Genomic DNA, 25,299 nt, shown 5'->3' with positions numbered 1-25,299 from the left:
CCCTTACATAAAATTCCTAATTCCGCCGTTGTCTCAGCCTTTAAACAGAGTTCTCAAGAAACTTTTTTAATATGGAGTGTTTCTTCTTTAAATAGGTATTGCATCGCGCATATCCGATTAATGAGGATCCCAGAAAAAGAAATAAAAAAGAAAAGTACTGTAATTAGCAAATTAAAGCAGCAGTAACTATTACCCGCCCAAAGTCAAATTGAATTACACAAAAACTAAACTAATTTGTCGAATACCCCTCTCCCTCTTGTCATGATGGATTCATTAAACGACCAAAAAAAAAAACATTTGTATCAAATGCGTTTTATTTGGACGTTGCATGGTAATTAAAAAAAAGAGTTAGAAGTTTGAATGGGTAATATTACTTACTTAAGAATCAAGCTGAAGATACTTTATAAAAAGGACTAGAAAAGTGGATCTCATGTGACTTCTCTGACCATATAAAAATGACATTAAGATATTATCATAATTAACGTGAATTAAAAGGTTATTTGGAACAAGGAAAAGCTGGAAAACAAGTATCATTGCAAACTTTTGTGCCTAAGCGTACAGTTTCAATTGAACGCAAGATAGCCAAGACTCCTAATATTACTCTTGAAACAAATTACTTTCTAATTGGACTAGTGATTGTAATATTGGATGGCAGAGAAATTGCTTATACTTTACTTTGCTATTATAAAAAATTCATCAACAAGCATATGACTAAAATGTATAAGCCCGCACATAACAATAACGACGAAGTGTTACGATAATATAATTTTCTTCATTTTAAATATTTAGGGACTTCAAGATACTAAAAATAATATAATCTTGTAATTAATTAATGTAAAACTTACATTAAGATTTAAATATATTAACACAAGTACTCTTTATATGTCATTCTTTTAGGAACAAACCGATTCAGTTAAACACAAATTCAGCTGTCTCTTCCTTTGATTATGCTAGAAAATCTTATTGCATTGATCAACCATAGAAACTTAATTACTATCTCGCCATGTTTACATGCCTCCACCATACATCTTGAATGTAGCGAGGACAAACTCAAGCAATATTTTAGCAATAGTGCGTAGTACTATTTGCAACATTTAAATAAACGTCGTACAATGAATGAGTGAGATTGACATTAGCCTTTCCGTACAGAATTCAATATTAGGGTAATTTCATATATTGTAATTGAACTAATGATTTATTGCACTAAACATATCTTACATTATTTGTTGTAACTATACATAAACTCTATATGTCAAAGAAAGTACAAACCACAATTTCTTATAATGTAATTTTTTATTTGTGTGGTAAAAATCGACTTATTAGCTGGATCAGAATATGCCTTTTTTAAATAATAAAAAATTGTCCTTCCCAACTACACATAGATATGATTAACAATACATGCTATAAAGTTGATTATGACAAAACAAGTGGAACAAAAAATTAATTCATGTTATAAAATCTTGAATTATGGTGGATGTCCATAACTAATGCTCACTACTCTACTCCATTATCTCCATAACCTCATTCATGATCTTCCTCCATGATCTACCTCTCAAATGCTTAATGATATATTCAATGACATATTTATGTAGTAATCATTTCACTCAATAGTGGTCATTTCTCTCAATAGTGGCCATTCTACTAAATAGTGGCCATTCCACTCACTATTTTACAATAGTGATTCTTCACTTTTCATGTCTATATAAAGGCCTTGTAATAGATAGGAAAGATAACACAATTGAAGAAGAAATAAGAATCTCTAGGAATTGATCCCGATGTCTTACCCTCATGGTGCATTGCGACTTGAACTCATTGAAGTTGATATCATTAATAGCAAAGGAGAAAAATAATTTCAAATATGAAGGAAATGCTTACCTCTTGAGTTAAACTCTTCATAATGTCATTTAGATATAATTCTCAATAATAGACTTTTGTTTACTCAAATCAGCTAAGTAACTAGTCTCAAACAGATATATGAAAGTACAAAATAATATCGAAAATTCACGTGTGGTCTTTGCTACAATAAGCCTACTTCAAAATGAAAGTGATATGACCAGAACATTAAGAAAAATTGATGTATCAAATAGAATAATATTACTACTAGTTACCATGTACTTTTGTGGAAACTAAGTATTATGCTCTCTAAAAAAACAAAGAGATATAACAGAACCTTTAAGTCAATCAGGGAATAAAAAATATATATATGATACAAATTATGCATAAGTGAAATAAGTTTCAACAATACATATAGAATATAATAACTCTTATGGTTAAATTCTATTGGAGTTCAAATGGACAATAAATCAATGTCATAATATCTCTTGAATCAATTTTAGAATATTGCTACTACATGGACTAATTTAAGACAGAAAATATAAAGAATATTTCCAAATGTATGTATCGGCCTATCGGGGTGATGTTCTTTCGATATAATTTTAATTAAAAATAGATTCTGGGGTAAGTACCTCAATACACAATAGATGTATGTATTTTAAACTAAAATAGAAAAACATGCGATGTCATTTTCTAAGGTGTCTTGGCAAGAACTTATGAACAAAACTCAAAATTAATTTACTTGCCAACAGGAGAGATGAACAATAACTTACAAAGAGGTTCCTGAATAGATTGGTTATTCATGCAATGACAACGACCATAGGCATCAATTAGCAAAAGAAAGTATCTACTTACCTTTTTTTTAATCATTAGCTTTATGTACTATTAATAAACATTATGATCTCAAAGATGCCATATATTTCTGTATAACATGCACAAACTAATAAAGACGCCACTATGACGAATGAAGGCAAAGAAATCTTACGTATGGTCATATTTGATTATTTAACAAATTTATTTCTCTGCAAAACTATAATTATATTATTGTGTAATATAAACTACATTAACCTTTAATCACAAATAATTTAATATTAGAATGAATAGTGAAATTTACTACCTGGATCATAGAGAACTCGTACATCTCAGTTTCTTAAATTTTTACTTTGGGTTTGGTTTAGCCAACAATTATGTTCCTTACTGATAACTAGGACTAAAACTCTACGAAAAGAAATTTCATATTAGATACATAAAAGTAGATATTTATGTAGTCATATGAATGTATAAACCCATACCATTATGAAGAAAAATTAGAATAAAGTTACCTTGCAGCCAAATTGGTATTGGCCAACGTCATGGAAGTTAAAGAGCACCTACCACATAATCTTGATAGAAGATTATGAAATGAGTCATTCGTGTTGATATCGTGTTATGAAATATAGCTCAAAGTAACAATATAGAGCAAGGAAAAATAAGCTAAGAGATATAGAGAGAAAGAGAAGGGCGACCTCGACCTCCCCGACCTTCACTTCGAGCTGCCTGGGCAGGTGGGGCGGTAGTTGGTGCTGGAATCATAGCCTGAGGACCCGGTAGAACACGTGATAACTGAGAAGTCTGCGGAGGTGCACCCCTCCTAAGTCTGGGGCAATCCCTTACCATATGGCGAGTGTCGCCACACTCAAAACAACCTCTCGGAGGGCGTGGCTGCTGTGACTGACTCAGGTCAGGTCTGCTGGACTCCATGATGATACGAGTTGGGTTTGAGTCTCAATTTATTATGGCCTAACATGCCTTTATATTGTTAAGACATTGGGTTTGAGTTTCACCTTACCATATTGATGATGTAATGATGACTAAAGAAAAATAATATATTTTTTATGAAAAGGCATGAAGATTGTCCCACTTGATTTGATCCATTCTTGAAATGAATGCGGTAGCGGAGCATAATAAATCTAAATGAATACAAGTGGTTGACCAATGAACGTGAGCGTTCCAAAGATCAAAATAATAATAGTCATCACTATGATTATAAAAGGAGAACAATAAGGGTTCTCAAAATAGTCCTTCAAAATGTGAAGGCAATGTTTACCATCAAATTGGTATGAAAAATAATAAAGCATGCCGCTGATTATGATCCATTCATTAAAGAGAATGTGACTTATGATAAGCATTGAGAATGCAGACCCATTCCTAAAGGTGAATGTGGCAATATGTGATAAAAGTAATGAATAAAGACATGCAATGTATGATTGGATGAATACCACACAACTTACCTCTAAGGGGGGTATGAGTGAAATAAAGAGAATACATATTATTGTGTGGTTACGTAAATATATCATTGGTCGCGTACATGTGATACACTAAAAATATTTTGGCATGCCTTATAAAAGTTATTAAAGGCAAAATTAAAGCAAGAAATGATTTTGCTTATGATAATTTTGACCATGACAATTTATTATGATATGATTTTTTCCGTGAAGGAGACATTCACCATATGGATGGTGTGACAAAAGATTGTGTAGTAGAAGATCAATTAAGAGCTCCGGAAGAACTAATTTATTACTATCCGGATGAATAAAATTATTCATGACATTGATATTGTAGTAAGTCTCAAAAGAAATATTTTGAGTTTCAAATGTATTAGCCAAAGTACTTGGCATATTGAGACTATAAATAAAAAGGAGATTGAATATTTTTATATTACTATAATCATACCGGATAAATATGAAAGGTTACTCGATATTTCTTCCATTTGCACTAAATAAGTATAAGCATGATGATGCAATCACATGCCACAAGTAAACTAGAGGTTTACTGAAATAAATACTAGTTGGTATGAACGGTTGACCATCCCGGTTCAATTATGATGCGAAAATTAATTGAGAATTCACATTGGCATATATTGAAGAAATAAAAGATTTTTCAGGAATTCTCTTGTGCTGCTTATTCTCATGATATACTAGTTAAGGTTGGGATTGAATTCCTTGATTTTTGGAATGAATAAAATATGATAAATATATGGGTCTAGTCACCTGCCATGTGGACTGTTTACTATTATATGATTTTAATAGATGCATCTATTGTATGGTCGCATGTACATTTGTTATCAACTCGCAATTTGACTTTTGCAAGGTTGTTTGCTCAAATTATTAGAGCAAAGTTCCAAAATATAAATTATGGTGATTTATATTGATAATGGTAGTTTAAATCTAAATTGGGTTAGCAAAAGTTGTATGCCTCTAATTATAGCTAAACCATTGGTTATGAGAATAAAACTCCCAAAACGAAATTTGGTATGAGATTTATTATTTAATATACAGCAGCACTTGTACTGTAACGACCCGACCGGTCGTTTCGAGAGTTATAGCCCCGTTTTTCCCATTTCTACTTCTTTTGTGTTATTCAGCTGTATTATGTTATATCGGGTTAGTTGGTTCGGGACCAGAGTGATTTCAAAGTGAATTGAGACACTTAGTCTTTTAAGTAGAAACTTAAATTGAAAAAGTCAACTGGATATTGACCTATGTGTAAACGATCTCGGATTTAAATTCTAATGGTTCCGTTAGCTCCGTTAGAAGAATTTTGGACTTAGGAGTATATCCCGAATGTGATTTGGAGGTTCGTGATAGAATTAGGCTTGAATTGGCGAAATTGAAAATTTGACAATTTCAGTCGGCAGTGAAAAATTTAATATCGGGGTCGGGATGGAATTTCGGAAGTTGGAGTAGGTTCGTAGTGTCATTTGTGACGTATGTGCAAAATTTGAGGTTATTCGAATATTGTTTGGTTTGTTTCGGCATCGGTTGCCGAATTTGAAAATTTAGAATTTCTTAGGCTTGACTCTGAGGATAATTTGGTATTTGGATGTTATTTTGAGTGATTCAAAGTTTAGACTAAGTTGGTATGTTGATATATGACTTGTTGGTATTTTTGGTTGAGGTCCCGAGGGCCTCGGGGTGATCCCGGGTGGTTAACGGATTTGTTGAAGTTGAAAATTGCACCTGGAGCTGCTGCTTCTGCTATTTCTGCACCTGCGGAAGAAAGGGTCGCAGGTGCGAGGCCGCTGGTGCGCGTGGGAAGTGCGCAGGTGCGGGAGACATTGGGCCAAGGCTGGGAACGCAGGTGCAAATAATTGGCCGCAGGTGCGAGGCCTTGAGCATAGATGCGAAGATGAGGAGTTTGGGCTGGTTTTGCAGATGCGCACCTGGGACTGCAGATGCGAGTCCGCAGGTGTGATGAAGGTGTCCGCAGGTGTGGCTTCTTGGACTGCAGGTGCGGTCGCGCGGGTGCGAGAAAATGGCCGCAGGTGCGAAAAAACTGGTCAGAAACCATAAATAGAACCCTTCGCGAATTTTGGTCATTCTTCACAATTTCAACTCGGGTTTTGGAGCTTTTGGGAGGGATTTGAAGAGGGAATCAAGGGGATTTCGTTTAGGTAAGTTACTTGAGCCCTAATACTTGTAAATATGGTGATTTTTCGTTGTTTTAATCATAGTAATTAGTGAAAATGAGGGGTTAGGGCTTGAAATTTTGGAGAGTAATTTAAGGATTTGAAGGACCAAACGATGTCGGATTTTGATGAATTTGGTATGGTTAGACTCATGAGTGAATGAGCTTTCTAGTTTTGTAAAATTTATCGAATTTCGAGACGTGGGCCTGGGGGCCGGGTTTGAGCCAATTTCGGGTTTTGGTCTAATTTTATAGTTTTTCTTGTGGAATTAATTCCATTAGCGTGTATTGATGGTATTGTACTGATTGTGAATAGATTCGGAGCATTTGGAGGCCGAGTCCAGAGGCAAGATCATTACGGGCTAGAGAATTGACCGGTTTGAGGTAAGTAACGATTATAAATCTAGTATTGAGGGTATGAAACCCCGAATTTTCGTATCATTCTACTAATTTGAAGTAACGCACATGCTAGGTGACGAGCATGTGGGCGTGCATTGTTGGGGATTTGTGACTTGGTCCGTCCCGTAGCAACTGTAAAGTTGCATACTTTGTTGAAACCATTTGATACTTATATGTTTTAGAAAGAATTTCTGTAAATTGGGCTGAATATCATGTTTGGGCCTTGTGCCAAAGCTGTTCGCACCCTTAGGGACTGTTTCTTACCATCCTCTCACTGTTTTCAATTGAAAATCTATACTCAGTCATGTTTATACTTATTTACCGCATAACTCAATTTTATGACTCTATTTTGATGCATATAAGTATTTTGGGTCGAATGCGCTGTTTTACTGAAATGCCCGAATGGCTTGAGATATTTATGACTGAGTGAGGCCGAGGGCCTGATTGTGAGGATGAGTGTGGATCGGGGCTGCCCGCCTGCAGCATACTTTATTATTATAGCACGTGAGTTGTCCGTGCAGATTATAGCGCTTGGGTTGAAGGAGCCCCTCTGGAGTCTATACACACCCCCAGTGAGCGCAGGAACCTACTGAGTGCGAGTGCCGAGTGCTGAGTGACTGGGAGGCATGAGTGATTGTGAGGTATGCTCGAGTGGCAAGAGTGATTGTGAGGTATGCCCGAGGAGCATGAGTGACTGTGAGGTTTGCCCGAGGGGCTGTATGTGAGTGATGTTTTGCCCGAGGGGTTGTTTATGATTTCATCATTTTTGCTCACCTTGCATTGAGCCTTTGTTTGAAAAACTGTTGGAAAAATATCTTTAAATAATTTTTACTAGAACTAGGTTTAAACGAGATATTTGATTCAAATCCTGATTTTTAAGAGCATGTGGTATTTTACTGAGATTTCCTGATATGAACGTTATATGCTTTATTGCTCGTCACTACTGCTCAGTCTTTATTTATTGTCATTACTTACTGAGTTGGCGTACTCACATTACTCCCTGCACCTTGTATGCAGATTCAGGTGTAGCTGGACACGGTAGCGGTTATTGAGTGTTCTGGTTGCAGATTTTCTTGGAGATAGCAAGGTAGATGTTTGGCGATCGCAGCCCCCGCTCTTCTCCCTCTTATCTTTCTCTAGTTGTATTTAGCTATTTTTCGGGCTGAGTTAGCCTTGATATTGTTAGACAGATTGTAGTATATGCTCATGACTAGTGACACCCCGATGTCGGGCTTTTCTTTTCCGCACTTCTGTTTTTCTTTGATTTGAACTCTTTAAATGGAGGTTTTATGTTAAATAACCTTGAAATTATCATTAAAATGAAAATATCGGTTGGTTTTGAAAATGAGTCGGCTTTCCTAGTTCCACGATAGGTGCCATTACGACAGGGGTTAGTTTTGGGTCGTGATAGATTGGTATTAGAGCCTAGGTTACATAGGTCTCACGAGTCATGAGCGGGTTTAGTAGAGTCCTGCGGATCGGTACAAAGATGTCTGTACTTATCTTCGAGAGGCTGCAGAACCTTTAGGAAACTCCACATTCTTGAATTCTTGTCATGTGAATCTGTTGATTCTAGTAACTAAACATTTGTTGTTTCATTCTCTCACAGATGGTGAGGACTCGTACTACCGGTCAGGAAGGCTATCCACCAGTACCACCAACCAGGGCCGCGAGAGGCCGAGGCCGCGGTAGAGGCCGTGGTAGGGGCAGAGGTACAGCCCGTACAGCAGTTGGGGCAGTACCTACAGATCCACCGGTTGTCCCAGATCAGGATCAAGTTCCAGTTGTTGATGCACCAGCTTAGGCTCCACCTATGCCTACTGTGATTCTAGGCCTTCAGGAGGCCCTAGCTTAGATTCTGACAGCGTGTACTAGCCTTGCTCAGGCGGTCTCTATTTCGACGGCCGCAGCCACTTCTCAGGCCAGGAGAGGCACTCAGACTCCCGTCGCTCGCACACCAGAGCAGGTTATTCAGGGACTTCAGACACCGGAGGCACCACCAGCCCAGCCAGTTATTATTGCTCAGGTTTATGTGGTTCTTGCTATGCCTGAGGATGATCAGCGTAGGTTGGAGAGGTTTGGGAGACTTCAGCCACCACCTTTCAGTGGCACAGAAAGAGAGGATGCTCAGGACATTTTGGACATGTGTCAGAGGATACTCCGTACTGCTGGTATTCTGGAGACTTGTGGGGTCTCATTCACTACCTTTCAGTTTTCTGGGGCTGCACTCAGATGGTGGGAGACTTACGAGATGTGTAGGCCTGTTGGCGCAACACCCCTTACTTGGCAGCAGTTCTTCGTGGTTTTTTTGGAGAAGTTCGTGCCTCGATCCCGCAGAGAGGAGCTGCGCAGACAGTTTGAGCGGCTTCGCCAGGGTGATATGTCTGTGACGCAGTATGAGATGCGGTTCTCCGAGTTGGCCTGTCATGCTATCTGGTTGGTTCCCACGGACAAAGAGAGGATCATGAGGTTTATTGATGGCCTCACTTATCAGCTACAGTTGCTCATGACCAGGGAGCGGGTTTCAGGTGCTACCTTTGATGAGGTTGTTGACATTGCTCGGCAGATTAAGATGGTTCGCGGTCAGGAGAGGGTTGAGAGGGAGGCCAAGAGGCCTCGTGGTCAGGGTGGATTCAGCGGTGCTCCTTTTGGGGGTCAGTTCCAGCACAGTAGAGGTCGTCATTTCAGACAAGCTCAGTCAGCTCGGCCATTTCATCGGGGTGCATCATCTGGCCATGGTTCTCATCAGGGCCACTCATCACTTGATGCCCTTCCAGTTCAGAGTTTGTCCCGTGCTCCACCTATTCAGGGCTCTTCCATGCCAGGTTCTTCTACCAGTCATCCCGGTGCTAGGGGTTCCCTTCAGTTTCTGCCGCCATTACCAAGGAGTTATTTTGAGTGTGGGGAGCTGGGGCATATGTGGAGGCAGTGTCCTCGTCGTCACGGAGATCTATCTCAGCAGAGGAATCAGCCTCCGACTACAGCACCAGTTACCTTACCATCCGCCCAGTCATCTCGGGGTGGAGGTCAATCAGCTAGGGGTCGCCCTAGAGGGAGAGGCAGATTAGGGGGTGGTCAAGCCCGTTTCTATGCTTTCCCTGCCAGACCAGATGTTATTCCTTCAGATGTTGTGATTACAGGTATTGTCTCAGTTTGCCACAAAGATGCCTCAGTATTATTTGACCCTGGTTCCACGTATTCATATGTTTTCTCGTATTTCGCCCATTTTCTGGATATGCCCCGTGAGTCCTTAGTTTCATCTGTACATGTATCTACTCCTATGGGTGATACTATTATCGTGGACCGTGTATATCGGTCATGTGTGGTGACTATTAGGGGTCTGGAGACCCGAGTAGATCTATTTTTGCTCAGTATGGTTGACTTTGATGTGATATTGGGTATGGATTGGTTATCTCCATGTCATGCTATTCTAGATTGTCACGCTAAGACGGTGATGTTGGCTATGCCAGGAATTCCGAGGGTTGAGTGGAGCAATTCTGTAGATTATGTACCAAGTAGGGTGATTTCATATTTGAAGGCTCAGCGCATGGTTGAGAAGGGTTGCCTATCTTATTTGGCTTTTGTGAGGGATGTTAGTATAGATACTCCTGTCATTGATTCTGTTCTAGTGGTACGTGATTTTTTGGATGTGTTTCCTACAGACCTACCGGGCATGCCGCCTGACAGGGATATTGACTTTGGTATTGATTTGGTGTCGGGCACTTAGCCCATTTCAATTCCACCGTATCGTATGGCACCGACGAAGTTGAAGGAATTGAAAGAACAACTTCAGGAACTCCTTAGATAAGGGGTTTATTCGGCCTAGTGTGTCACCTTGGGGTGCACCGGTTCTATTTGTGAAGAAGAAGGATGGTTCCATGAGAATGTGTATTGATTACAAGCAGTTGAACAAGGTCACAATCAAGAATAAGTATCCTTTTCCTCGCATTGATGATTTATTCGACCAGCTTCAGGGAGTGAGGGTGTTCTCCAAGATTGATTTGAGGTCCGGTTATCACCAGCTGGAGATTCGGGATTCAGATATTCTCAAAATAGCTTTCAGAACCCGATATGGCCATTATGAGTTCTTGGTGATGTCTTTTGGGCTGAACAATGCCCCAACAGCGTTCATGCATTTGATGAACAGTGTATTTCAGCCCTATTTGGACTCATTCGTTATTGTATTTATTGATGACATCCTGGTGTACTCCCGTAGCCAGGAGGAGCACGCTCAGCATCTGAGGATTGTATTAGAGAGATTGAGGGAGGAGAAGCTTTATGCAAAGTTCTCAAAATATGAGTTTTGGCTCAGTTCAGTAGCATTCTTAGGACACGTGGTGTCCAGTGAGGGTATTTAGGTGGACCCAAAGAAGATAAAGGCGGTGCAGAGTTGGCCCAGACCGTCCTCAGCCACAGAGATTAGGAGTTTTCTTGGTTTGGCGGGTTACTACCGTCGCTTTGTGGAGGGATTTTCATCTATTGCATCGCCCTTGACCAAATTGACCCAAAAAGGGGATCCATTCAGGTGGTCGGATGAATGTGAGGAGAGCTTTCAGAAGCTCAAGACTGCTTTGACCACAACTCCAGTGTTAGTTCTGCTATCAGCTTCAAGTTCTTACACCGTGTATTGTGATGCCTCGAGGATAGGCATTGGTTGTGTTTTGATGCAAGAGGGTAGGGTGATTGCCTATGCTTCACGCCAGTTGAAGACCCATGAGAAGAACTATCCTGTCCATGATTTTGAGTTAGCATCCATTGTTCACGCCTTGAAGATTTGGCGTCATTATTTGTATGGGGTTCATTGTGAGATCTATACTGATCACCGGAGTCTGCAGTATCTGTTGAAGCAGAAGGATCTTAATTTGCGTCAGCTAAGATGGTTGGAGCTTCTTAAGGACTATGATATCACTATTTTGTACCATCTGGGGAAGGCCAATGTGGTGGCCGATGCTTTGAGTCGTCGGGCAGAGAGTTTGGGGAGTTTAGCATATCTTCCAGCAGGAGAGAGACCTTTGGCATTAGATGTTCAGACCTTAGCAGGCCAGCTTGTTAGATTGGATATTTCGGAGCCTAGTCGGGTATTGGCTTGTGTGGTCTCCAGGTCTTCTATTTATGACCGTATCAGGAAGCGTCAGTATGATGACCCCCACTTGCTCGTTCTTCAGGACAGGGTTCGGAGAGGTGATGCTAGGGATGTGACCATTGGTGATGACGGTGTGCTGAGAATGCAGGGCAGGATATGTGTGCCTAATGTAGATGGGTTTCAAGAGTTGATTCTTAAGGAGGTCCACAGCTCGCGGTATTCCATCCATCCGGGTGCCGCGAAGATGTACCAGGATTTGAGGCAGCACTATTGGTGGAGGCCGATGAAGAAGGATATAGTTGGGTTTGTGGCTCGGTGTCTAAACTGTCAGCAGGTTAAGTATGAGCATCAGAGACCGGGTGGCTTGCTTAAGAGATTAGAGATCCTAGAGTGGAAGTGGGAGTAGATCACTATGGACTTTGTAGTTGGGCTCCCACAGACTTCGAGGAAGTTTGACGCTATTTGGGTTATTGTGGATCGGCTGACCAAGTCCGCCCACTTCATTCCAGTTGGTACTACTTACTCTTCAGAGCAGTTGGCTGAAATTTACATCCGAGAGATCGTTCGCCTGTATGGTGTCCCAGTTTCCATCATTTCTGATAGGGGTACTTTGTTCACATCGCAGTTTTGGAGGGCCGTGCAGCGAGAGTTGGGTACTCAGGTTGAGTTAAGCACAACTTTTCACCCTCATACGGATGGGCAGTCCGAGCGCACTATTCAGATATTTGAGGACATGTTGCGTGCTTGTGTCATTGACTTTGGGGGTACATTGGACCAGTTTCTGCCACTCGCGGAGTTTACATATAACAACAGCTATCAGTCGAGTATTCAGATGGCTCCGTGCGATGCTTTGTATGGGAGGAGATGTAGATCTCCGGTTGGATGGTTTGAGTCGGGTAAGGCTAGGCTCTTATGAACAGACTTGGTCCAGGACGCATTAGATACGGTGAAATTGATTCAGGAGCAGCTTCGCACGGCGCAGTCTAGGCAGAAGAGCTATCATTAGGCCTTTTGAGGTGCTTCAGAGGATACGGGAGGTGGCTTATAAGCTTGCCTTGCCACCCAGCTTGTCGAGTGTACATCCAGTATTTCATGTTTCCATGCTCCGGAAGTATATTGGAGATCCGTCCCATATTTTGGATTTCAGCACGGTTCAGTTGGAGGGTGATATGACTTATGATATAGAGCCGGTGGCTATTTTAGATCGGCAGGTTCCAAGGTTGAGGTCAGAGGATATAGCTTCAGTGAAGGTGCAATGGAAAGGTCAGCCTGTGGAGGAGGCCACCTGGGAGACCGAGCGAGAGATGCAGAGCAGATATCCACGCCTATTCGAGACTCCAGGTATGTTTCTAGACCCATTCGAGGACGAATGGATGTTTAAGAGGGGGAGGATGTAACGACCCGGCCGGTCGTTTCGAGAGTTATAGCCCCATTTTCTCCATTTCTACTTCTTTTGTGTTATTCAGTTGTATTATGTTATTGCGGGTTAGTTGGTTCGGGACCGGAGTGATTTCAAAGTGAATTGAGACACTTAGTCTCTTTAGTAGAAACTTAAGTTGGAAAAGTCAACCGGATGTTGACCTATGTGTAAACGATCTCGGATTTGAATTCTGATGATTCCGTTAGCTCCGTTAGGTGATTTTGGACTTAGGAGTGCATTCGGAATATGATTTGGAGGTCCGTGATAGAATTAAGCTTGAATTGGCGAAATTTTCCCATCCAATCAAAAAAGTCCTTTTTCAATTTTTTTTGATTGTTTTCTAGATTTTGATGAATCTTAAGATAAAAAATTGGAAATTTGATGATTACAGTCGGCAGTGGAAAATTTGATATCGGGGTCGGAATGGAATTCCAAAAGTTGGAGTAGGTTCGTAGTGTCATTTGTGACGTGTGTGTAAAATTTGAGGTTATTCGGACATGGTTTGGTTGGTTTCGGCATCGGTTGCCGAATGTGGAAATTTAGAAGTTCTTAGGCTTGAATCCGAGGGTAATTGGGTATTTGGATGTTGTTTTGAGTGATTCGAAGGTTCGACTAAGTTGGTATGTTAATATATAACTTGTTAGTATTTTTGGTTGAGGTCCCGAGGGCCTCGGGGTGATCCCGGGTGGTTAACAGATTTGTTAAAGTTGGAAATTGCAGCTGGAGCTGCTGCTTCTGCTATTTTCGCACCTGCGGAAGAAAGGGTCGCAGGTGCGAGGCCGCTGGTGCGCGTGGGGAGTGCGCAGGTGCGGGAGACGCTGGGCCAAGGCTGGGAATGCAGGTGCAAATAATTGGCCGCATCTGCGAGCCCGCAGGTGCGAGGCCTTGAGCGCAGATGCGGAGATGAGGAGTTTGGGCTGGTTTCGCAGATGCGCACCTGGGACCGCAGATGCGAGTCCGCAGGTGCGAGGAAGGTGTCCGCAGGTGCGGAAGCTGGGTGATTAAGTGAGTTGCGCGGGTGCGCGCGGGTGCGAGAAAATGGCCGCAGGTGCGAAAAACCTGGGGAGAAACCATAAATAGAACCCTTCGCGAATTTTGGTCATTCTTCACAATTTCAACTCGGGTTTTGGAGCTTTTGGGAGGGATTTGAAGAGGGAATCAAGGGGATTTCATTGAGGTAAGTTACTTGAGCCCTAATACTTGTATATATGGTGATTTCCCATTTTTTTAATCATGGTAATTAGTAAAAAATGAGGGGTTAGGGCTTGAAATTTTTGGAGAGTAATTTAAGGATTTTGATGAATTTGGTATGGTTAGACTCGTGAGTGAATGAGATTTCTAGTTTTGTAAAATATGTCGGATTTCGAGACGTGGGCCCGGGGGCCGGGTTTGAGCCAATTTTGGGTTTTGGTCTAATTTTGTAGTTTTTCTTATGGAATTCATTCCATTAGCGCGTATTGATGATATTGTACTGATTGTGAATAGATTCGGAGTATTTGGAGGCCTAGTCCAGAGGCAAGATCATTGCGGGTTAGAGATTTGACAGGTTTGAGGTAAGTAACGATTGTAAATCTAGTACTGAAGGTATAAAACCCCAAATTTTTGTATCATTCTACTATTTTGAAGTAACGCACATGCTAGGTGAATGGCGTGTGGGCGTGCACTGTTGGGGATTTGTGACTTGGTCCGTCCCGTAGAAACTGTAAAGTTGCATACTTTGTTGAAACCATTTAATACTTATATGTTTTAAAAAGAATTTCTGTAAATTGGGCTGAATACCATGTTTGGGCCTTGCGCCAAAGCTGTTCGGACCCTTAGGGGCTGTTTCTTACCATCCTCTTACTGTTTTCGATTGAAAATCTATACTCAGTCATATTTATACTTGTTTACCGCATAACTCAGTTTTATGACTCTATTTTGATGCGTATAAATGTTTTGGGCAGAATGCCCTGTTTTACTGAAATGCCCGAGTGGCTTGAGATATTTATGACTGATCGGCCGAGGGCCTAATTGTGAGGATGAGTATGGATCGGGGCTGCCCGCCTGCAGCATACTTTATTATTATAGCACGTGAGTTGTCTGTGCAGATTATAGCGCTTGGGCTGAAGGAGCCCCTCCGGAGTCTGTACACATCCCCAGTAAGCGCAGTACCTACTGAGTGCGAGTGCCGAGTGCTGAGTGACTGGGAGGCATGAGTGATTGTGAGGTATGCCCGAGTGGCAAGAGTGATTGTGAGGTATGCCCGAGTGGCACAAGTGATTGTGAGATTTGCCCGAGGGGCTGTATATGAGTGATGTTTTGCCCGAGGGGCTGTTTATGATTTCATCATTTTTGCTCACCTTGCATTGAGCCTTTGTTTGAAAAACTGTTGGAAAAATGTCTTTAAATGATTTTTACTGGAACTGGGTTTAAATGAGATGTTTGATTCAAATCCTGATTTTTAAGAGCATGTGGTATTTTATTGAGATTTCCTGATATGAACGTTATATGCTTTATTGCTCGTCACTACTACTCAGTTTTTATTTATTATTGTTACTTACTGAGTTGGCATACTCACGTTACTCCCTGTACCTTACGTGCAGATTCAGGTGTAGCTGGACACGATAGCGGTTATTGAGTGTTCTGGTTACAGATTTTCTTGGGGATAGTAATGTAGCTGTTTAGCGATCGCAACCCCTGCTCTTCTCCCTCTTATCTTCCTCTAGTTGTATTTAGCTATTTTTCGGGCTGAGTTAGCCTTGATATTGTTAGACAGATTGTAGTATATGCTCATGACTAGTGACACCCCGATGTCGGGCTTTTCTTTTTCGCACTTCTGTTTTTCTTTGATTTAAACTCTTTAAATGGAGGTTTTATGTTAAATAATCTTGAAATTATCTTTAAAATGAAAATATCGATTTTTTTTGGAAATGAGTCAGCTTGCCTAGTTCCACGATAGGCGCCATCACGACAAGGGTTAGTTTTGGGTCGTGACATATACGCATCTAGCCAAGTTATGAAAAGTTCTCCCTATCACAATCGGTTCAGGGTTAGGAACCAAATAATTTCCATCTACAAATATGGATGTGCTATATGATTTATTTATACCACCACAATGCACAAAGATGGGTTTCCAAAGAATGTTGGAAAGTTTGTTGGTGATCCCAACATTAGGGGAAGAAAATGGGCAGTGGAGAAAGTGATACGTGGAATAAATTATTATGAATACATATAGATCCTCGTACAAGAATATATGAACTTGAAGTTCAAGTGATAATTTATTTGCAAATTATTGCCAGACGCATTTGCTGACCTAAAGTTAAAAGTCATATTTTAGCTGCTAATGCTCCAAATAAAATAAAGTCCACGATGGACATTGAGTCTATGACAGGCATAAAGCGTAATAGACTAATTGGTTCCAAAGATAAAACTCCTTGAAGAAGGAGTGGAGTAGATGATCAAGATGGTCATAATAAGGAGGCAAGTACTCTAGAAGAGCACCACGACATAACATTCTATAAGACCTCATGGAAGAGGCTCAGATACCTGAAAATAATGAGATCTCGATAAGTTATGACTTTATTGTGTGATGATGGAACCGATATATAATGATCGTCGAAGATATTGTTGATATAATGTAACGTTCAATATTATTAATATTGACGAGGATCTTGAGCTCAAATCTGTCCTGAAATTTGGACAGATAAATGATTGGCCAAATGAAAAATACGCAATGAAAATTTACTTCGCCTAAAAAATGTGAAGTCGGACGGATAGTCCTAACACCTGAAAATATAAAGCCAGTGGAGATATAAATATGTTATTGTGCGGAAAAAAAGGTCAAGGTGATAGACATAAAGACGACTTTTGTCACAAGAAGATTTGTAAATATCCTGGCATTGATTATATAGAGACATGTTCTCCTGTGGTGGATGTAGTCATTTCAGGTTTTAATTTGGCAATACATGAAAAACTTGATATGCATATAATGGAAATTATTGAAGGATTTAAATTATTCTGAAGCATATTAAGGTTCTCAAAAAATTTATTAAATAAAGCTTCAGCAAATTCTTGTGTGAATTAGAGCGATCATGGCGTACATGATTTGTTTTTGTGTCTAGCGCAATTGGTGCACTAATGTATCTTGCTAGAACTATGAGTATAACAATATACTAACAAGATATAGTTTTATTCCTATATGAAAATATTTGAATACTATTTGGATTATATTGCAAAAAAAATCTTTGATATAGATTTATTTATTCTAACAAATATTACCAAAGTTTTTTTGGTTATGTAAATGCAAGCATTTTCTGAAGTTCGTTTTTCAAACAATCTATTTGTATGTGAGGGTACTGCCATATTATTATTATTTCATAAGGCAATCACTTGTTGATACTTATTCAAGTCATGTCAATATACTAGCAACTGATAAATCAAGTCACTCAACACATAACTGATGTGTGACTTTTCTTTGAAGAGAAGAATCCAATAATAGCGAAGACGATGATGTTTGCTTATCTCAATTGAAAGAAGGATATACTAAAGAAGACATAATAAATCATATATTTCATCAAAGTTCTCTATGAGACACAATCTTCACCGAACGGTGAAATAGATGTTCAATAAATTTGTTCGCCTGAGAATTTGGTGGTTCTATTCAACGAAGCATGATCAACCTCAACATTTAAGAAGTTGGTATACAGGATCAGAACACATCATCTCGGTGAAATAAATTGATGTTTTCATCAGGGGAAGGCAAATACGAGCTGTACTCTTTTTTCCTTAGCTACGATTTTATCCCACTGGGTTTTCTGGCAAGATTTTTAATGAGGCAGCAAGCAATGCGTATTACATGATATGTGTACTCTTTTCTTTTACTAGGATTTTTTTTCATAAGATTTTTTCCTAACAAGGTTTTAACGAGGCACATTATCTATGAACATCCAAGGGAGAGTGTTATAAAATCTTGAATTATGGTGGATGTCCATAACCACCAAAGGAGTAATGATCACTACTCTTCTCCATTATCTCCATAATCTCCCCCATGATCTTCCTCCATGATCTCAAATGCTTAATGACATGTTCAATGACATATTGATGGTATTCTTTGGTATACCTCTATGTAATACTATAAATAGAGGATGAGAAGTGATAATGTATATGCTTGAAAATTCCACTAAATAGTGGCAATTCCACTCATTATTTTACAATTGTGATTCTTCATTTTTGTGCATATATAAAGGCTTGTAATAGATAGGAAAGATAACACAATTGAAGAAGAAATAAGAATCTCTCCTCTCTTTCTCTCTATATCTCTTAGCTTGTTTTTTTTGTTCTATATTGTTACTTTGAGCTATATTTTATAACAATTCACAAATTTTCAAACCAACATTTGTTATACTTGATTGGAACAAATGAACTACTAATAATAAAGAAGTGATTAACTTCGGGTACTTAAACGAGTAAGAACTAAGAAGAACTATTTTTACATGAAAATAGTGTCAGACAAAATTTAATTAAAACGTACTAATTAACAACCATAATACACTGCAACATATGTCTTAATCGAAAAATAAATATCTATTGAAAATGAAAAGGAGACAATCTGATATGCACAAAATATTACAATATACTTAGCGGCCGCACGGAGGGAGGAGAATAATTGTGAGTGGGAAAGAGTTGGAGTCCAAATCATGGGTCCTAAATATTGTTAATTATTTTATTGATTAATTAATTATTCCTTTAAGCAGCCCTTGTATCAAGCTGTGGTGTTTCACTTAGTTTAGACAATGAAGCAATTGTTTATAATTATATCAATCAAAGTTATTTTAAATCAACATCTCTCTTCTCTTAGGATTACGTCATGAACCCTTGTTTCCTGGAAACTCAAACTTTTAGTGACCAACCTGCTGCTTTCCCAACTTTAGATTAGAACCTTTTATTATTATTTTTTAAATAAATCAAAGGGTTTAAATTATATATACATTAAAGGTGCAAACTTTGTTTATGCTATCAGTATAGCCTTTTTAGTCTTTTTTTAGGTTGTCATACCATCTTTGTTAATAATTATCTATTATTGTAGGTAATTTGATTTAATAGTGTAAAAATATTATACAATGTCAGTATGCACAACTTAAACTCTAAATCAATTTCATTCATTTTCTTTGAAAAAAATTATTTACCTATAAGTTAGACCATGTTCCATTGCATTTTTTTTTGGGGGGGGGGGGGGGGGGTTTAAGTGTGAAATGAATCAATGATAGGATGCATCATTGTTGTCTATTAATATACTTCTTTTTAAGCCCTTTCAAAAGAATAATTAAGAGATAATGTGTTTTGAAGACCCAACTTTTTCAATCTTGAAAAGGAGATTTGATTCCTCAACTTTAAAATTTGCATCTTGCAAAACATTAAGCAACTGCGCCTTTAATTTGCAATCCTAACAACCCCTCTTTCTCTCAACACCTTTCTTTACTTTTACCAATAATATTTGTTTACTTAGCATAATTTACAGAAATTTGCAACTAAATTTCATTAGTAGGCAAGTCAAGGCCATAATGAAGAAAAAACTAATGTTTTAGAAACAAATTGGAATTTCGACACCTAGTTTTTCATTGGTCGAGTAAACTCATTGTCAAAAAGAAATAATTAGTGCGCATGAATCCTAAAAGATAAATAAATAATAAAAATAATATTTCATGATAGTTTCTTAAACTCGTAGGGATCAATAAATTATTTGGACAGTAATGATATGATTGGATTCTTAATTTATCAAATATATATTCTTGGCGTAATATACAAGTTATTTTTTTATATGCAGAAATGGTATTGGGTAAATTTTCCACTACAAGAACATAGACAAAAACTCAATTTGAAATTCGATTTGTTTAAACTTAACCGAGAAAGGAATATATCACGAATCGTTAATAATGGTAAAATAAGTTTGTCTAACTCCTGGCCCTTTCCAAAGGTTAAGGGTTTGGATTTCTCTAATCACTCCAAAACAAAGAATAATTAATGATGATTATAATAATAAATAAAGTGGAATTAACCATATCTTATATTTATCATCAGTAGATTCCAGTTGGATTAGCCAGGCTTTATACTTAGGAGATATTATTTTCAAAATTAAGATAATTGGACGATGCATCTGATGAAAGTTTAAAATGGAAATGTAGAAAACATTGTTAAACTTGCCATAATCTTTGTTGCGGTAAGATTCCCTTTTGGCTTAAATTTATTCCTCTCTGATTCCTTCTCCCAATGTTTTCTTTTTATTTCTGTATACAGCAATAACTCAGATATTCCGTTTTAATTATTCTTTTTATTTCTGTATATTATAAATATAGATAATTATTGAATATTAATTAAGAAACACAACGAGAAAAAGATTAACTATTTCTCAAATCTCCTAGTTATAATTTCATTTTTTTTGTATCATTCTCATGGTGTTATTGAATCCTAAAAATAGTTAGGATGCAAAATAATAACTCATATTTATGACAAAATAATCAAAGGTTGAGACTATGAAAGACTCTTGGGATACGATTTGACTCTTTCACTATTACTTGAACTCTTATTTGGTGAGTTGATATCTTTCAAAAAATATTTCTATTTTAAAATTTCAGTTTCTAAAATTTATTTTTCAATAATAATTATTTTTATAATAATGGAAGTGAAAATATTATCCTTAATTCAAAACTCATTTTAGTCGGCTATCTAAACATTTAAAAAATTATTTAGCTAGTGAATTTGTTTCCCCTAGTATGACTCCATTTTGATATTTGACATTAATCATGTTAAATATCTGAGTTATTTGAATTATATGTAAATAACCTTAAAATTTAAACCTTCTAGATAATTATAGATAATCGTTAGATATTAGTTAAGAAATACTAAATGAAAAAAGACTAACATTTTCTCAAATCTCGTAGTGATAGTTTTATTTTTGCACCATTCTCATTGGTGTCATTGGAACCTAATAGCCACAAAGCAAAATAATAACTCGTATTTATGGCAAAGCACAAAGGTTGACACAATATGAACGATTCTTTTGTATGACGTGACTCTTTTACTACGACTTGAATTTTTATTTGGTATGTTGTTATCCTTCAAAAAATATTTCGACTTGAATTCTTATTTTGTATGCTATTATGTTTAAAAAAAATATTTCTATTTTGAAATTTATATTTCTAAAACATTATATATATATTTCAATAATGATTATCTTTATAATGATGCAAGTGAAGATATTATCCTTAATTTAAAATTCATTTTAACCTGCCATCTAAAAATTTAAATGATTCTTTAGTCGGTGAAACTTTATTTTAGTATGACTCCCTTTTGAGTTTATCGATATCTCTAGCCAGAGATTTAAAATTTTGAATATGCGGTATACATATTTTTTGTTCTTTGAATCATTAAATGTTAAATTAGTTGATTGTTATTATATAACATTGCATATATTATCTTAAAATTGCCAAGTAGTTTTTTCTCGACATTATACTTGGCTTAACCTCAATGCAAACTACTCAAATTACATTTAAATTCAAATTCGAATATCATATCAATTTGTTAGTAATAGTGATTTTTTAAAACGACACAAAATGTAAATGAAAAAAAATATTCTAATATATTCTTATCTTATAATCTATTTATTTGAGTTGAAAAAAATTTTGAAATCCATGAGATCAACTTTCAAAATTTTATACCCAACAAAGATGAAATAGAAGAAGAAATTGTCTAATCACTCCAAAACAAAGAATAATTAATGATGATTATAATAATAAATAAAGTGGAATTAACCATATCTTATATTTATCATCAGTAGATTCCAGTTGGATTAGCCAGATTTTATACTTAGGAGATATTATTGTCAAAACTAAGATAATTGGACGGTGCATCTGATGAAAGTTTAAAGTGGAAATGGAGAAAACATTGTTAAACTTACCATAATCTTTGTTGCGGTAAGATTCCCTTTTGGCTTAAATTTATTCTTCTCTGATTCCTTCTCCCAATGTTTTATTTTTATTTCTGTATATTATTCTTAATTAATTAAGGGTATGGAATATCCATGGAATCTTCTTTAAGTTCCTACACATTGGGTCGTTGATCAATCATAGCCAGGACCATGTCAAAGGTAAATTAAATAAGTTGATTTTTGCGTCGGCCTCGAAGCTGAGAAGGAAGATTAGAGACAATATATAGATTATTAAATATTTGTGTTATGGGAAAATAATTAATAATCTATATAGATGTTAGGAAAATATTTTCTTGTAGAAAAAATTGTGGAGTATTTTTTTTTTTTATGAAACTACCTTTAAGTTGGTTTAATTTTTGAAAAAAAAAAAAAAAAAATTCCTTCGGCTTTCGGGAATTGTTATCTTAAATCGGTTGAAGAAGACCTCTTGCCTCCTTACGTAAACAACTAGTCTTAGGGTACGCGCTTTGCGCGTGTAACCATATCAATGAATACAAAGCTTTAAAGAATTAGATTAATATTATCCATCTGCTTTAATTCAGTTTAACTGGATACGAAATTTAAGAAAGTAAGAAATGAAGACTTTTGAAACTTGTGATTTTGCACGTACCATAATATTTGAGCAACTATAAAAGTTTGTCATTAAAGATAAAATAAAATATTCATGTTTAATTATTATTCAAATTTTAAAGTATTATTAATTTTTTTTAAAAACTAAAAAAGAAATAGTGTTATTCTTTTTGGAATGAATAGAGTATTAAATAATATATTTGATCTCAAAAAAGAAAGAAATCTTGCGCCACAAAAGTTCTCATATGCTAAGAGTTTAGTTAATTGAAAAATAATTTTACTCATGTGATGAATATGAAAAAGAATTAAATTTATTTTTTTGCTAATTAGTTAATGTAATTTAGTTATTTCTTTTTAACATTAAAGGTAATTTAATTTAAATACTTGGTTATTTTTTCCTCAACATTTAATGTAATAACTTATTTTTCATTATTCAAATTTTAAATATTAACTCATCACAATTTTTTATAATTTTAATTGCAATTATAATTTTTTCTAATAAGCATTCTACTCTCAAAGAATAAAAAATTTGATGTGCCATTTTTCTTTTGAATCATTATTTTTGTTCACTCTTGCCAACAACTTTTTTTTACTCTTTTATATTCTTAAATATTTTTATTTGTTCTAATTACTTCAATGTAGTTTTAAAATAATGTCTTACAAAAATCAATGAATAACAACTTCCTTTTGAATGGGAAAATAATTTGTTCGACATGATTGTGTTAAGTATTCAATTTATAATTAAAGAGAACGTTGAACTGTTAAATGAACTTTGTTCGAAAATGAACTGTTATCATATATTCATTCTCGTATTATCTTACTCCATAATATGTTCGCGTGCTTTTCATTCCTTCACGTAGTTCCTAACTAATTTCATATATTTGTTGATTTTCTGCTAATTCAATTAATTTCATCTTTTAATAAATGAAATAAGTTAATTATAAAGTTATAATACTAAAAAATTTAACATGGAAGGGTTCAAATAAGGAAAGAATACACGTAAGTTGAAATCTTTAACAAATTTTAAGGTCCTAAATTCTAGAACTTTCTACATAATTCAAATAAAGAAAGATTTAATGCTTAAAATTTTAGTTGCTTGTTAACACCTATATTTTAGGGAAAATTATCAAATTACAGTTTTATCTAATGTGAAATTTATTTTTAAAGGGTAAAAAAGGCAAACGACATTTCGCTAAACACCTTCGTGCTTTTAATATAGTATAGATTATTACTACATGACAAGAGGCAAATTCAAAGTTTAATTCCAACGGATTAATCAATAAGATTCTTAGTGCAAAACTCAGTGTTCAATTGAAACTATGAGTACAAAAGTTAATATTTATTAAAATTTGGACATATATTTATACTCGGTGTAAAAAAATAATAGGTTCGATTGAATCCGCAAAATGTATGCTACACTCGGTACTGTTCATGAGCTAAATTTTTAAGATGAATTAAACCCAATATGGACGGGTATTATCTCCATTGTCTTGGACAAAATATTCACCTCATGATTTTTCAAAGCCTTTTCTACATCGAACAGACTTGAGATGTATTGTAGTATAACTAAAGCTATTTATTTTTACACGCACTCCACATATCTAAATATCAAACAGGATATGAGAGTGAAGAGTAGAGTTTATATCTCTTGTAAGATTCGAATATTGTTATGAATGGTACCCTAATAAGTTAGATTATTCATTAAACAATTATAGAAAAAGTTAAATTAGTGAATTAGTCAACAAACAGAAGAATATAGTAAAAAGTTAGCTGATCGTGATGAGTTCATAAAGGAAGAAGAATATTGGCCCAAAAAGAAAAAGGAAAAAAAAGAAGCAGAAAAATCCAATATTTTTTCCAAACAAAGGTATTAACGGCTTCCAACGACCCATCCAACAGATTCGTCTGTTTCATTAGATTTTTAGTTGAGAAAATTCCTCGAATGTGGATTTCAAGAATATTTTTCCACTTCTTTTATTAAAATCTTTATAATGAGCTATGAGTCTTAATGGAGAAAGGGAAAAAACAAATAAAAAGAAAGGCAAGGGCTTAATTTCATACAAGTTGCTCGGAAAATAAAGCTTTATAACAACGTCAAAACAAAACAGTAACAGTTAACAAGAACAATAAGAAACAAAATTTACAACAGCAATAACAGTATTTATCTTTTATTTACTTATAGAAGTAAAAACACACCATCAATAATTGTCTTTTCTAAGTTTGGAGTATCATAAATTAATGTTAATTAGAAGGATGAACAATAGAAAATCAACTGTAAGCTAGACATTTTAACACTAGTAGTAATGACTAAATAGACAACTTTTATTGGCTGGTCACTAGCATAATTAAAGTGTCTATCTGAAAGTTTGATATGCTTATTTACGTATAATTTGTCCTTTTTAAAATTCAATAATACGTGTCTCCACCTAAAAGGGCCATAAGTTTATATATCTCAGCCAAAAATACCTTCCTTAGATCGAAAAATGAGTTAAAGAATGTGCCTCATTTTTCTTCTAACTAGGCTCTACCAACCTAATAGAGGAGTCATAATTGAAATATCTATCTTTAATCATAAAATATATATGA

Source organism: Nicotiana tabacum, chromosome 19 (genome assembly GCF_000715075.1).
Source record: "Nicotiana tabacum cultivar K326 chromosome 19, ASM71507v2, whole genome shotgun sequence".
NCBI classification, from domain to species: domain Eukaryota; kingdom Viridiplantae; phylum Streptophyta; class Magnoliopsida; order Solanales; family Solanaceae; genus Nicotiana; species Nicotiana tabacum.
The sequence above is the reverse complement of the archived record's forward strand: the minus strand, read 5'-3'. Positions refer to the sequence as shown.